This window comes from Fukomys damarensis, unplaced genomic scaffold (genome assembly GCF_012274545.1).
Source record: "Fukomys damarensis isolate Sample0158 unplaced genomic scaffold, DMR_v1.0_HiC HiC_scaffold_13, whole genome shotgun sequence".
NCBI lineage: Eukaryota > Metazoa > Chordata > Mammalia > Rodentia > Bathyergidae > Fukomys > Fukomys damarensis.
Window position 1 is genome coordinate 18593972 of NW_022900925.1, and position 12395 is coordinate 18606366.

At 44.5% G+C, this 12395-nt stretch overlaps 1 long non-coding RNA gene across 1 annotated transcript; it reads right to left on the minus strand.

The window, feature by feature from the left end:
* Window positions 1-9902: 9902 nt before the first annotated feature.
* On the minus strand, window positions 9903-11204 carry LOC104874979. The gene is made up of 3 exons (XR_783911.1): window positions 10980-11204; window positions 10726-10869; window positions 9903-10606 (listed from the first exon to the last, which is right to left on the minus strand). It is a non-coding gene; the product is annotated as an uncharacterized LOC104874979 (long non-coding RNA).
* Window positions 11205-12395: the final 1191 nt, after the last annotated feature.

Here is a 12395-nt window from a genome sequence, read left to right on the forward strand (position 1 = left end):
AGGGTCCTTGCACTTGCAAGGCAGGTGGCAGAACCACTGAGCTAAATCCCCAGCACTGAAAGCTTTGGTTTTAAAACAAGCACACTGAGACCCATAGAGATCAAGCGGACTTGTCCAAGGGTATTTATCCTCTAAGTGGTAGAATCACAGTTTTAACCCAGAATGAAAAGGCTGCAAGACTTGTGACCTTAACTGCCCTCATACACTCTAGTATCACTTCTAGGTGAAAGCAGTTTAGTCTCCAGTAGTCCCTTGCTGCAAAAAAAATTTTTAACTATTATTACCAAAGAAGATTCTGTAAACTCAGTTGGATGGGGAAGTCTCCACAGGTGGGGGTCATGGTTCCTCAGCTCTCTGGAGTGCTCCTCTGTTTGTCCGGTTGTGCTGGCACGCAGGTGCCTCTCTCCTCTCCTGATCTGAGCCAAGACAAGCACATTACTCTGGACGGAAAGGGTGTTGTCTTTCCCCAAAACTGGCCTTAGCCTTCAGCTTTCACAGCAGAGGAGTAAGGAGAGGGCTGGAGATCTCAGCCTGTCCTTATGTAAGATACTGTTTTTAAAAATTGAGAGACAGAATGTTTTTTGTTTCTCAAACTGTAATAGCTTGCTTTGATTTTTAACTTGTTTCATTTTGTGTGTGCACATGCTAGGTGAGCAATCCACCATTCAGTTGTAATCTCAGGCCCGTTGTGTGTATGTGTGTTTGATAACTTTTTAATTCAATATAATTTCATGCTTACAGAAAAGTTGCAAGAATCGTACAAAGGATTCCCACATCCCCTTCATTCAGAGCTGCCAGTGGTTCACATTTTGTCCGGTGTGTTTTCTTTCGCTCACTTGCTCTCCTTGCACCTTTTCTAAACCATTGAAAAGTAAATCGAAGACACCATGTCCCTGTACTCCTTAATACTTCAGTGTTTCCTGAGAACTACCACATAACCATGGCAGTTATCAAAACCAAGACATTTTACATCTGACACTAGACTATTATCTAATTTATGGCTCATATTTAAAATTCTTTCCTATTATAACAATAATGTCCTTTATAGATGTTTTTCCAGGTCCAACATCCATTTCAGGATCACATATTGCCTTGTTTCGTTTTGTTTTCTGAGGTGCTGGGGATTGAACCCAGGCCCTTGCATGCTCCCTACCACTGAGTTCCAGTTGCAGCCTACATGCTGCTTTAAATGATCGTTTCACTTTAATTTCCTTTAATCCTCAGCCTTTCATTGTGTTTTCCACCTTGACATTTTGTTTTTGTTTCTGCTTGCAGCGACAGAGATTAAATCCAAGGGCACTCTACCACTGAGCTAATATTTCCTTTATTTTCATTTTGAAATGGGGTCTTGCTAAATTGTCCAGGTTGACCCCAAACTTGCAGTCCTTCGGTCTCAGCCTCCCAAGTAGCTGGGGTTACAGGCGTCTACCACTGTGCCCAGCATAACCAGCCTTTAATCTTTAAAAATTTTAAGATGAACCCAAGGAACTGATGCATTGCAAGAAGTAGAGCACCCCTGGGTTCAGTCCTCAGTACTGGAAAAAATCATCTGTGTATGAGGTACATTGAACATAAATCTGGGCTTGTCTGGTATTTCCTCATGAACAGATTCAGGTTCTACATTTTGGGCAGAAATACCACTGAAGCTGTCCTGTGTCCTTCCCAGTGCCTTGTATCCATGCGGCATATAATGTCAATTTGTTCAAGATTGGTGATGCTAGCTTTGGTTACTTAGTTTTTCTCTACTATAAAGTTACTGTTTTCCCTTTGTAATTCATACATAATTTACGCTAGTCTTTAGTTTGTTTGTTTCAGACAGAGTCTCGCTAGGTAGTTCAGGATGGCCTTGAACTCACAGCAATCCTCCTGCTTCAGCCTCCCCAGTGCTGGGATTTCAATGATGTGCACCATGTCTAGTTTCTAGATTCTTTCTTGTCCCACATTTTTTTTTCTATGTCCATAATGGCTCTGCTGTTTGGCCAAAAGTGGGAACTCTGCTGGTTCTAAAAGAAAATCTCCACAGTTCTCCAGTCTACTGTTCTTTTTCACCACCATCATTTTTTGTTTTTGTTTTTGCAGTGCTGGGGATTGAGCCAAAGGGCTTGCACATAGGCAAGTGCTCTATCATCAAGCCACATCTCCAGTCCTTCCCAGTTATTTCATTTGAGGTATAATGTACACACATTTCATGTATATATATATATATTTTTTTTCTTTTCTTTTCTTTTCTTTTTTTTTTTTTGAGATAGGGTCTCACTATGCAGTTCAGGCTGGGCTTGAACTCACGGTGATCCTCCTGTCTCAGCCTCCTGAGTGCTGGGATTACAGGTGTGTGCCACAATGCCCAGCTACATTTTATGTATGTATAAAACTTGAAAGAAGTTTTTTGAGGAGTGTTGTGGAGAATGAACTAGAGGTTTGCATGTACTCCACAAGTACTCTGCCACTGAACTACATGCCCAGCCCAGGAAATGTTTACTTTTTGTATAACCACCACCCAAACCAAGACAGAGGATGCTTCCCACTCTCCGAGTTCCTTATTCCTTCTCAGTTCCCTTTCTGTAAAGGCCCCATCATTTTGACCTCTGAATGTTTTACCTGATCCTGAATTTCATATAACAAAATTATCTAGTGTTTCACGCCTGGATATTTCCACTCAACAATAAAGCGGTGGTATTCATTCATATGTTGTATGATGCAGCAGTTGTGTGTTCTTTTTCATTGCTCTGTAATATTCTGCTGTAGAACTATATCATAATTTATCTGTTCTACTATTGTCAGACATGGGGAATGTCCGGTTTTTTACTTGTGAATAAAGAGACTATAAACTATTCATGTGCATAAGCACTAATTTCTATTCCATGTCCAGGAGTGAAATTATTAGGTCTTCTGTATCTTCTTCTCTTCTGGATGAACTTCTTGGAAGGATGGATGGTTTTTCCCCTCGCTGTTACCACATCCTCATTTTCCTTTTATTTCTCATGAAAATTCTCTTGGCTCCTGTCTCCACTGTTTTGCTGCTGAAGTGGCTCATGCTCAACCCATCAGTGAACTCCCACTGGCCAAACCCCTCCGCACACCCTACCTGCAGTGTTTGATGATGCTGACTACTTTTCCTCGGAATTCAGCACCAGGATGGCTCCTCGTCATTCTGCCTCCTGAGTGTGGTAGCACGGGGAAATTAATTTTCTCATTCTCCACTTATGGTCTTGAAACACAAGACCTGTTTTGCTTGGTCCCGTGCTGTTTAAATAATGCTTACTATGAATATCTGTGGACCTCCTTTTAGGTAGTGTACTATTTCCCATTCTCACTGCCATCGCTCTGTGGTTTTGATCTGAGCTACTTCGTTCATCTACATTATTTTGATGGCCTGGATGCTATTTGAGTTTGCAACTGCACCACTAATGTTTTCCCCTGGGGCTGGAATCTTCTCAGGCGGTCTCAGTTGTATTTCGCCGACTGTTTCCATATCCGATTCTTCTGTTTCCTCCCTTCTCTGATGCTCCAGGTGCGTATTTCTAGCCCTTTGCTGGACATCTGTCTTTGAACAGCCACTGGCCTCTCCCGCTGCCTGCTCATGAGAACTCGTCCGCTTTCCTGCCAGGCTGCCCCGTCCCCATGCTCACTGTGGTGGTAAACAGCAGCCTCGAGCCTCAGGCTCCCAGGCTTCATGTCAACCTGGTCTCCTTCATCTCCCTCACTTCCATCTATAACTGAGTATCTGGGGGTGAAGAAGTAGCTCAGTGGCAGAGCTCTTGCACAGCATGTGTGAGGCTTGGGTTTGATCCCCAGCCCTACCGTAGAATAAAATAAAATAATCTAACAGTATTGATTCCCCCTCCTGAATATTTTGTGATTTTAACTCGATTCTTTTTCTTTCACCTCCATTATTCCTCATTCCACAAATATTTACCAAGTGCCTACTATGTGTTGGGCAATGTTCTAGGCATTGGGGTCAGAATAGGAGGTATAAAGTGAGCAAACAAAGACAGACCTAAGAGGGCCAGGATTTGGCTCAGTGGTTCTACCACCTACCTCGCAAGCACAAGGTCCCGAGTTTGATCCCTGGTACCAAAAAAACACCAGACCTAAGAGAGCTTTAGTTAATCATCAGTACTGAAGAGATGGGGGTGTGGGTGAGGTTACTGGAAATTGGGTGGTCAGTGAAGACTTTCTGGAGGAAGTGGGTTTTTTGTTTTTAGCTTACACATGAATAACAATGACAAGGAGGGACCCACCCAGAGATCTGGGTGCAGAGTTCTTGGGAGTGGGGGAAGCTGGTGCAGGGAACTAAAGAGACAGGAACTCAGATGTTTGAGGGACAGTGAGGGGGACACTGTGCTGGAGCAGAGTGAGTGGAGGGAGAAGAGCAGGGGCTACTTCCTACAGATCAAACAGGGCCTTGCAGTCCATAGTAAGAGGCTTGCGTTCCCACTATGCATGTCATGGGAAGCCACTGGGCAGTTTAGCAGGGCCGTGCTCCGCTCTAATTGATTTATCAAAGGCCACTCAGGCTTCTGTATAGAGAATCAACAACAGATAGGCTGGGAGGTATTTTAAATCATCGCTCAAAGCACAGCCGAAGTCAAGCATTCAAGTACAACTAGTTTATTGGAAAGCACCAATGGAAATGTAGCGAAGTGGCAGAGGGAAGGAAAAGCAATCAATAGTAGATGCATTATCAATGAGTTGCCACCGTGGTCAGCTGCAGCCTAATTTTCCTGAGGACCTTTGCAGGCCAGTATGTCCTTGTCCTACAGACGGGGAAGGTAGAGTACCTGTACCACCTTCTTCAGTCAGGTTGAGGGCTGCTGAGGGATATCGATTCTCTAGTGCCTTGCTGTGTGAAAAGACCAGGGTCCCACCACCAGAGAAAGCCCTTGGACAGAGATCCAGCCAACAGGTGGCTGCAGTGGGAAGACCCAGGAGCCATGGCCAGCACTGCAGAGGGGACCGAAGCTGTCCAGGATGGGGACCCTTGGCTGCCTGAGTGCATGGGAGGTAGGCGGTGCAGAAGCTTGCACTTGCTCCTATGAGGCATGAGGTTTCAGCAGGTCATCCTGCAGAAAGGAACCTGGAGAGGGACAACAAGGGGGTCTTGTCCCCATAGCACTTGAGAGCCCACCCCTTGAAAATCCATCTCAACTCCTGGAAATGACTGGAAGACAGGATAAGAGTGACTTGCAGGGCTCTGTGGCTCTGCAGGAGTCACCAGGGTTGGGAACCATAGAAAGGTGTAGGGTTACAAGTCACATGGTCCAGTTTTCCCTCCATCCCCAGGCCTGGGAAACAGTTGCATGTTAACTCTGTTTCTGTCTTGTGTAGCCCACGCTCAGACCACACCCTTCCTGCCCAGTTTGAATTTATGTACAGTGACTCCAATTTAGCTCCACAACCTCTGACCTTAGCACAGTCTTTGGACTCCAAAGCACCCTCTTGGGCCTTGTGTACCCTTTTTGCCATCTGACTCGGTCATGATCTCCTGCCGGCACCCTGTGCTGTCTGCCTCATCTTGCCAGCCTGGCATAACTCCCAGAAAAGCTGACCTTGGCTTGTCCTATTTTGTTTCTCTCCCTAATTTGATGCTGACATTGACAGATAAAGACAAGGGAGATGGCCAAACCCCAGGGCATAGCCAGTAGGTATCATTCAAATACCAGCAAGTTAATCCTCTGGCTCTAGGGTCATGCCTGTCTGGAATATGAGTCCCCACCACTCCATATGGAAATATAGAAATGTTGAGGAGGAGTAAGAAGAGAGGGAGAAAAACGTTAAGCTCCACCAAGAAGAGATTTTATACTTCACAGTTTTCCCCAGGCATGGCCTGGGGTGCGATTTTTGTTTCCCAGGGAAAAAGCCTCTGGGGTACCTGACACCTATGCATTAGAATTGTCTTCAACCCAGATAAAAGAAGACACAGTTAAACTCCTTAGCCTTTGATTTTAAACATCTTACATGGCAGTTAAGTTTACTAAATTCCCAGCACACTTCATTTTGCGGGGGGTGGGGGGTGGGGGGGGATCAGCGCTGGAGCTCGAACGCAGGGCCCTGCATGTACTTGGCATCTGAGTTCTAACCTAAACCCCTGATCTCAAGTGGACTCTTTTTTTTTTTTTTGAGACAAGCTCTCGCTGTGTAGTCCAGGCTGATCTTGATTAGGAACACTCTAGAAAAGGAAAAAGATACCTACTCCGGGAGGGTATTTCAGCTAACTGCAAATTGGTATGGGAACTGACAGGGGATGTCCTCTCTGGCTGCTGTGCTTGTCAGTGATGGCTGGGCTGGGCTGGGCTCCAGAGCAGACCCAGAGTCTCAGAGCCTCCTTTCACTCCCATCTCTTTCCTAACAAGGCTTTATCTAAATGCAAATGTGATTCAACTTTTTGATTAGGGTATTATACAGTCATCCATTCCCGGAAAATCAGTTAACACGTGACTTTACTTCCGACTCCACCGTTTCTTTGTTTCTTTGGAAAGTTTGTTGGTTGCCTGATGCGCCCGATGGAAGTGGGCAGGAGGAATTATTCTGTTTGTGTGGGGAGAGGCCTCTGCCAAGGCTTCTGTGATGGAAAGGTGTTGGCTTTTTATCATCATGGGGACACAGTGGCAGTGGAGGGCGGAGTGTGGTGGGGGTGTGATATTCTATCCTAAAATATTTTTCTAAAATATGCCGGCAGCTAAATCTGGCTGTTTGTGGGGCCGAGTGGAATTTTCCTTAAAGTGACAAGGCAGGGTGCACTTTATCTTAAGATTTTAACTGTTGGTCTTTTGGAAGGCATTCTCCTAGGATTACATGTCCTGGAAACCACTCAGTTACAGTCTGATACAGAGGGGCAATAACCTGACCCCTGGCTTACCACGTGCTTGCTGTGTGACCTTGAGTAATTTATGTGACCTCTCTGGACGTGTGGTTCTTCATCTGAAGGAAAATATCCTAAAAATATTGGTAAGGCAAGGCAGCTCATAGAAACATGTGCCCTGTGGGCTTCCTGGGCCCGTACCCAGACACAGAGGGAAGCTGGGCTTATACAAGGAGGGGTGCCAAGATTGACTGCCCACAGAAAAGGAAGGGTGCTTTATTTCCCCAGAGGAAATCGGGGTACTTTGAGGAAGGGGAAATAAATGGTCGATAGCCAAAGAAATGAAAGAGCACTGTAGATAGCAGTAAAAGCTTCTTAGATTGGATCTCTTTCTGCAAAGTAATTCAGGATGCATCTGTCGCCAGTACCCAGAAATGGCTCAGAGAATTTGTGAGGTGATAAGGAGTACATATCTCAGCTTAAAATTTTTAGCTGTAGAAGGGGCTCTTTTTTATATGAATGTTCCATGCAAAACAAATAGCAGTAATGAGAGCCACGAATTTCCATCAACTGCTGTGTGCTGGATACTGTTCTACGTGAAGTACTTGATAGGCCTCATCTTTACAACTCAGCGAGGTAGGCGTGGTTATTATCACTGTCTTACATGCGAGACAACTGAGAGAGGATGTCGGACTAATCAGCCCAATAAATGGCAAGCAGTACACAGTAACGTGCTTTTAAGATTCTGATTCCAGAGCACTATTAATAGGATCGGAGACTGTCATCTAATCACCACAACAGAGGTCCTCCAGGCAAGGCTCCCTCGTAGCTGGAGAACTCACAAAGTCTGAGACCTGCTTGACACAGACTGTGCCTCGATGTCTGATCTGAGACGTTCAATTCCACTTCCTTAATGGCTGTCATTCAGTTCCCCACTGTTTCCCCCCAGGCTGGACCCAGCAGGGGTATCGTCAGCACTTAGGAATCCCGTAAGAACAAAGCCTGATCCCGGCTGTTTGTTTTTCCCCAGTGAGATTGGCCATCCCTCAACACAGCTGGGAATGAACTCACTTGTCGCTCAGAGCTGAATGAATTGCTTTCCAAATCACTAGTCTTTCCCAGGCCTCCTGGTACACCAGAACAAATGGAAATGGGAGGTGAGTTCTGATAATGCCCGAGATCACTTTGGCTTCTAGGTACAGTATTTCATCCTTTAGACTGGCCATGTCCAATACAACTACCCGAGATCACTTTGGCTTCTAGGTACAGTATTTCATCCTTTAGACTGGCCATGTCCAATACAACTACATAAAGGGAGCCACATATATCATTCAAAACTCCCTAGTAAACCAGGTACAGTGATGGCTTGCCTGTAATCCCAGCACTTGGGAGGCTGAGGCAGGGAAATTGCAAATTCAGGTCCCAAATGGGCAACTTTTAGTGAGTTAGGGAGACCCTGCCCCATATAAAAATAAATAAGTAAAGGGCTGGTGATGTAGTTCGTGCAAAGGCTCTGGGTTCAATTCCCAATACAAAAAAAAAAAAATGACTGAGTAGCTATATTTTCAGAAGGTAAATTAATTTAAAACATATCCTCAATTTAACACAGTAACCCAATATATTTATCATTTCAACATGTAAGCAATATAAAAATCTACCAATGAGGCATTTTAGTTCTTTTTTTCCTTCATATTAAAATCCTTTTCTCATATTGAAATCCTGTGTGCATTTGCTGCCAAGTGCAAGCTCATTTTGAATTCATCATGGCCCCTGCTCGTAAGCCCTACGGGGTTAGTGACGGCGGTAAAGGACACCACAGTGTTAGACTCTCAAACAGGAGTACCTACCAGATGCCTGCAGGGTCTGTGACCTCCTGGAATGTGGAACCAGAGAGGGAAATGCGCAACAAGCAGCTAGCCAAGCATATAAGATAATTCTAGGTGGAGATGAGCAACTACTCAGAAAATAAATCAGGTGACAGAGTGTGACTGGGTGGGGTGCTATGCAAGGAGAAGACATTTGGGCCAGAATTTGAAGGACAAGAGGAGCAAGCCAAGGGTAGAGAAGGTCCGAGCTTCCAGACAGCTCCCTGAAGCTGGGAAGCATTTGACCTGGGAGCGATGTGCCTCGGATTCCAGGTGCCTGCTCAGATTCTGGATTTTGTCCTAAACCTGAAGAAGTTATTGACCCATTTTAAACAAGAAAGTAACAGGATCTGATCTCAGTTGGCTTGTCTTTTTGTGTGTATCCATGCAAGTCAAACCCAGGGCCTGTGTATGCTAGGCAAGACTCTCTACCACTGAACTACAAACTCAGCCCTGAATTCAATTTTTGTTTTTTTGGTTTTTTTTGTACCAGGGATAGAATTCAGAACCTTGCACTTGCACTTAGCACAGCACGACTGAGCTAAATCCCAGGCCTTCCTGAATTCAGTTTTTAAATATGGCTGGTAATAGGATAAATTGGACTGATAGGGACCACTTTCCCATCTCCTAGTCTACCAGAAACACATAGAAATGACTTTCATTTGAAATTTAAAGCTAAACTGGATGTGTCTATAATCCCAGCACACTGGGAGGCTGGGCCAGAGGGTCACAAGTTCAAGCCCAGCCTAAGCACCTTAGTAATTTAGTGAAATGTGGTCTAAAAATAAAAAATAAAAATATTCAAGAATGAAGCTCAGTACAAAGGCCTTGGGTTCAATCTCCAACGCCACAAAATAAGTAAAATAAATACAGAATTTTTTTTTAAATGAAAAAAAAAACCCAATTAAATTGAACTGAACTATGTGTACAAGTTTGTTGAAAATAAAGGTAAATAATCTTGGGCCACAGACTAAGAAGTTGAAAAGCAAGAACTGAGTGGATTCTATGGCTGCTGGGAGGTGGGAGTGGGGTTGGAGGAAGGGTCCAGGACACAAGCCCTCACGGACAAAGGTTGATAAGTTCATGCCTGTGTGGGGACAGGGGATGGGGCTAAGCTTGGGCTCACTTAAAAAGGAAGCTTGAAGCTTGGACTTAGGAAATCATTTTACGAATGCAAGACACTGAAAGAGGTCTCACATTCCAAAAGGAAATAACTTAGAATAATTTCCCTCACCAACTCAAAGAGCCTTGTTGAAAAACAAATCTGTAAGAAGTTAGAACCATAATCCTGTGCTGTGTGGAAGGGTGGAGTAAAAACATTATACCATCTGAGTGTTGTGGAATTCTCAAACCAAGAAGGCAACTGGTCCCAGACGGGTGGGTTAGAATGAACCAGCTCTAGGAGAAAAACTAGTTAGGGGGCTGCCACAAAATTCTATGCACACCATGCTTTCATATACGTATGAATCAGTTGGGGATCTTGTTACACTGCAGATTCTGATGCCCTACTTCAAGGTCTGGGACTGGACCTGAGACTGAATCTCCATGCTGCTCCTAGGGGATGCAGTTGCTGCTAAACTCCAGATCACCCTGTGAATAGCAAAGCTGTAAATGACAGATGAGAGTAAGGGCTGGATCCAAGAGACAGCTTGGGGATAGAATTGGTAGAACTCGCTGAAAGATTTGGACCAGAGGAGAATGGAGAATCAAGGTCAGCTCCTGGGTTGCTGGTTTTGGTAACTGTGAGACGGTGGTGCCATTGACTGGCATAGGAGAGACCAGGGCAGGAACAAGCTTTTTCTGGGAGGGGGTGACATCAGACTCAAGTCTGTCTACTCACCACTCAAAAGCCAGCAATCAGGACAGTTGGTAGGACGCAGATCAGGTTTATTTAAGAGCTGGCACTGTGAGGAGATGAGGTGGGGTGGAACTATCACACCTAAAACAGAAAACAACAAAATAAAACAAACCGACCATTTTAGGGATCTCAGATTCACGAAAGAGCTTTTACAGGGACAGAAAGGAGGTATGGTGGCAACAGGCAGGGAGGCTACATACTGAGCTGGGTCTTCTTCCTTCAGGACGTGTTCTCACAGCAATGTCCATGCTTTGCGTTAGGTGATGCCCCAGACTAAAATAAGGAGGGGCATTACACATTCTGATGTCATCTGAGGGACACCAGATGTTCTAGGTTCTATAAATCTAGAAGAAGATTATATAGCAGTTAACATCTTCATCATGTAGGTGCATTTAGGCGCAGCTTTTCTTTGGAAATTAGAATGCCAGGCAAAGGGAGGGGAAGTAAAACTAACCCTTTAAGGACAACTCCCAAAGGACAGAGCGTGCGTGCGTGTATGTGTGTGTGTGCGGGCATATCAGAAGGTCATGGGGCCAGGGGTCTTAGCTCAGTGGTGCTGCTGCCTGCCTCACAAGCGCAAGGTCCCGAGTTTGATCCCCGGTACCCTGCCCCCTCAAAAAGACTCATGATAGGCCATGCAAACACTATGCCTTCTCTCCTTTCTGTGCAAACATGTCATTAGGAGGTATCCAGGACACAGATGATCTATTTTCCCAGTTTGGGTTGCTGACAACAATCTTTGCTCTGTAGACTCAATCTGGCAAGTCTTAAAGGATTAATAAATAGCCAATTTTGTAAATGAGCTCCAGAAACGACAGGCAAACTCTCTCTGTCTCTCACACACGCAACACGCATCTCCTTTGATTAGCACCAGTAATGAACAGAACACTTACATTAGTTGACTTTAAGCTGCATCTGCTGGAATCTTACAAACTCCTTAGTAGGCAGGGAATGAGTGGAGAATTCATGTGTTACAGTTTCTAATAAATGATCTAATGTGCAGAGTTATTTTTTGGACAAATATTTATTTTATAAAGAAAAAGAAGTGCTCATTGTGCCAAACACTCTGCTAGGTACTTTTACAGAAGTTATTTTAATAGTAACTGCAACAATTATTCTGGATTTCTTCTACTATTCCTATTTTCAGGCAGGACAGCTAGGTTCAGAGAATAAGCAAATAAAAGGCTAAAGGTTGAGTCCCTGCAGCCTTAGTCCAGAGTGCAAATTCTCTACATTGCTCTGCACTCCTCAGTCCAGGCTCTTAGCAGGTGCAGAGCAAGGTGTGCAGAATTTCATAAAGCATCGCGCTGGCCCTTGAGGGGCCTAAGTGGAGAGGGGAGACAATTGTACAAATGTACCTGACCTGTGACCTCACGTGGCTGGTTAAATGCTGCCAGGGTGTTGTGAACTCACATGTCACTGCAGGTGACCCTCCAGTCATGGTCAGGAGTCTTTGCAGAGGCCTTCAGAGAAGGTGCGACTTTAAACTGTGCATGCAAGCAGGGCTTGGACTTGGAGAGAAAAGAAAATCTTCCAGGTCACAATCTAGGTATTTATCTCCACTCTTTTCTATCTCCTATTATCACCACTAAAATCCAAACTATTTTTTCCAAGCCTGGGTTAAATGCATAACATCTGTAGGCTGAAATAGGTGTCCTTTTCCATCTCTCTTCTTCTCTGCGTCCTCTGTTTTATGAAGTTAGTTGGTTTGTACACTTTCCTTTATGCTGATTGACACAGATACTTGAAACAGAGTCAATGTGTTAGTGATTTAAAAAAAAATCCTATATTGCTTCCATGTAAAAGTAAATAGACTCAATCCAAACAAATAGGGTGGAAAATCACCTAGTTATGAAATATTCAAGAACCT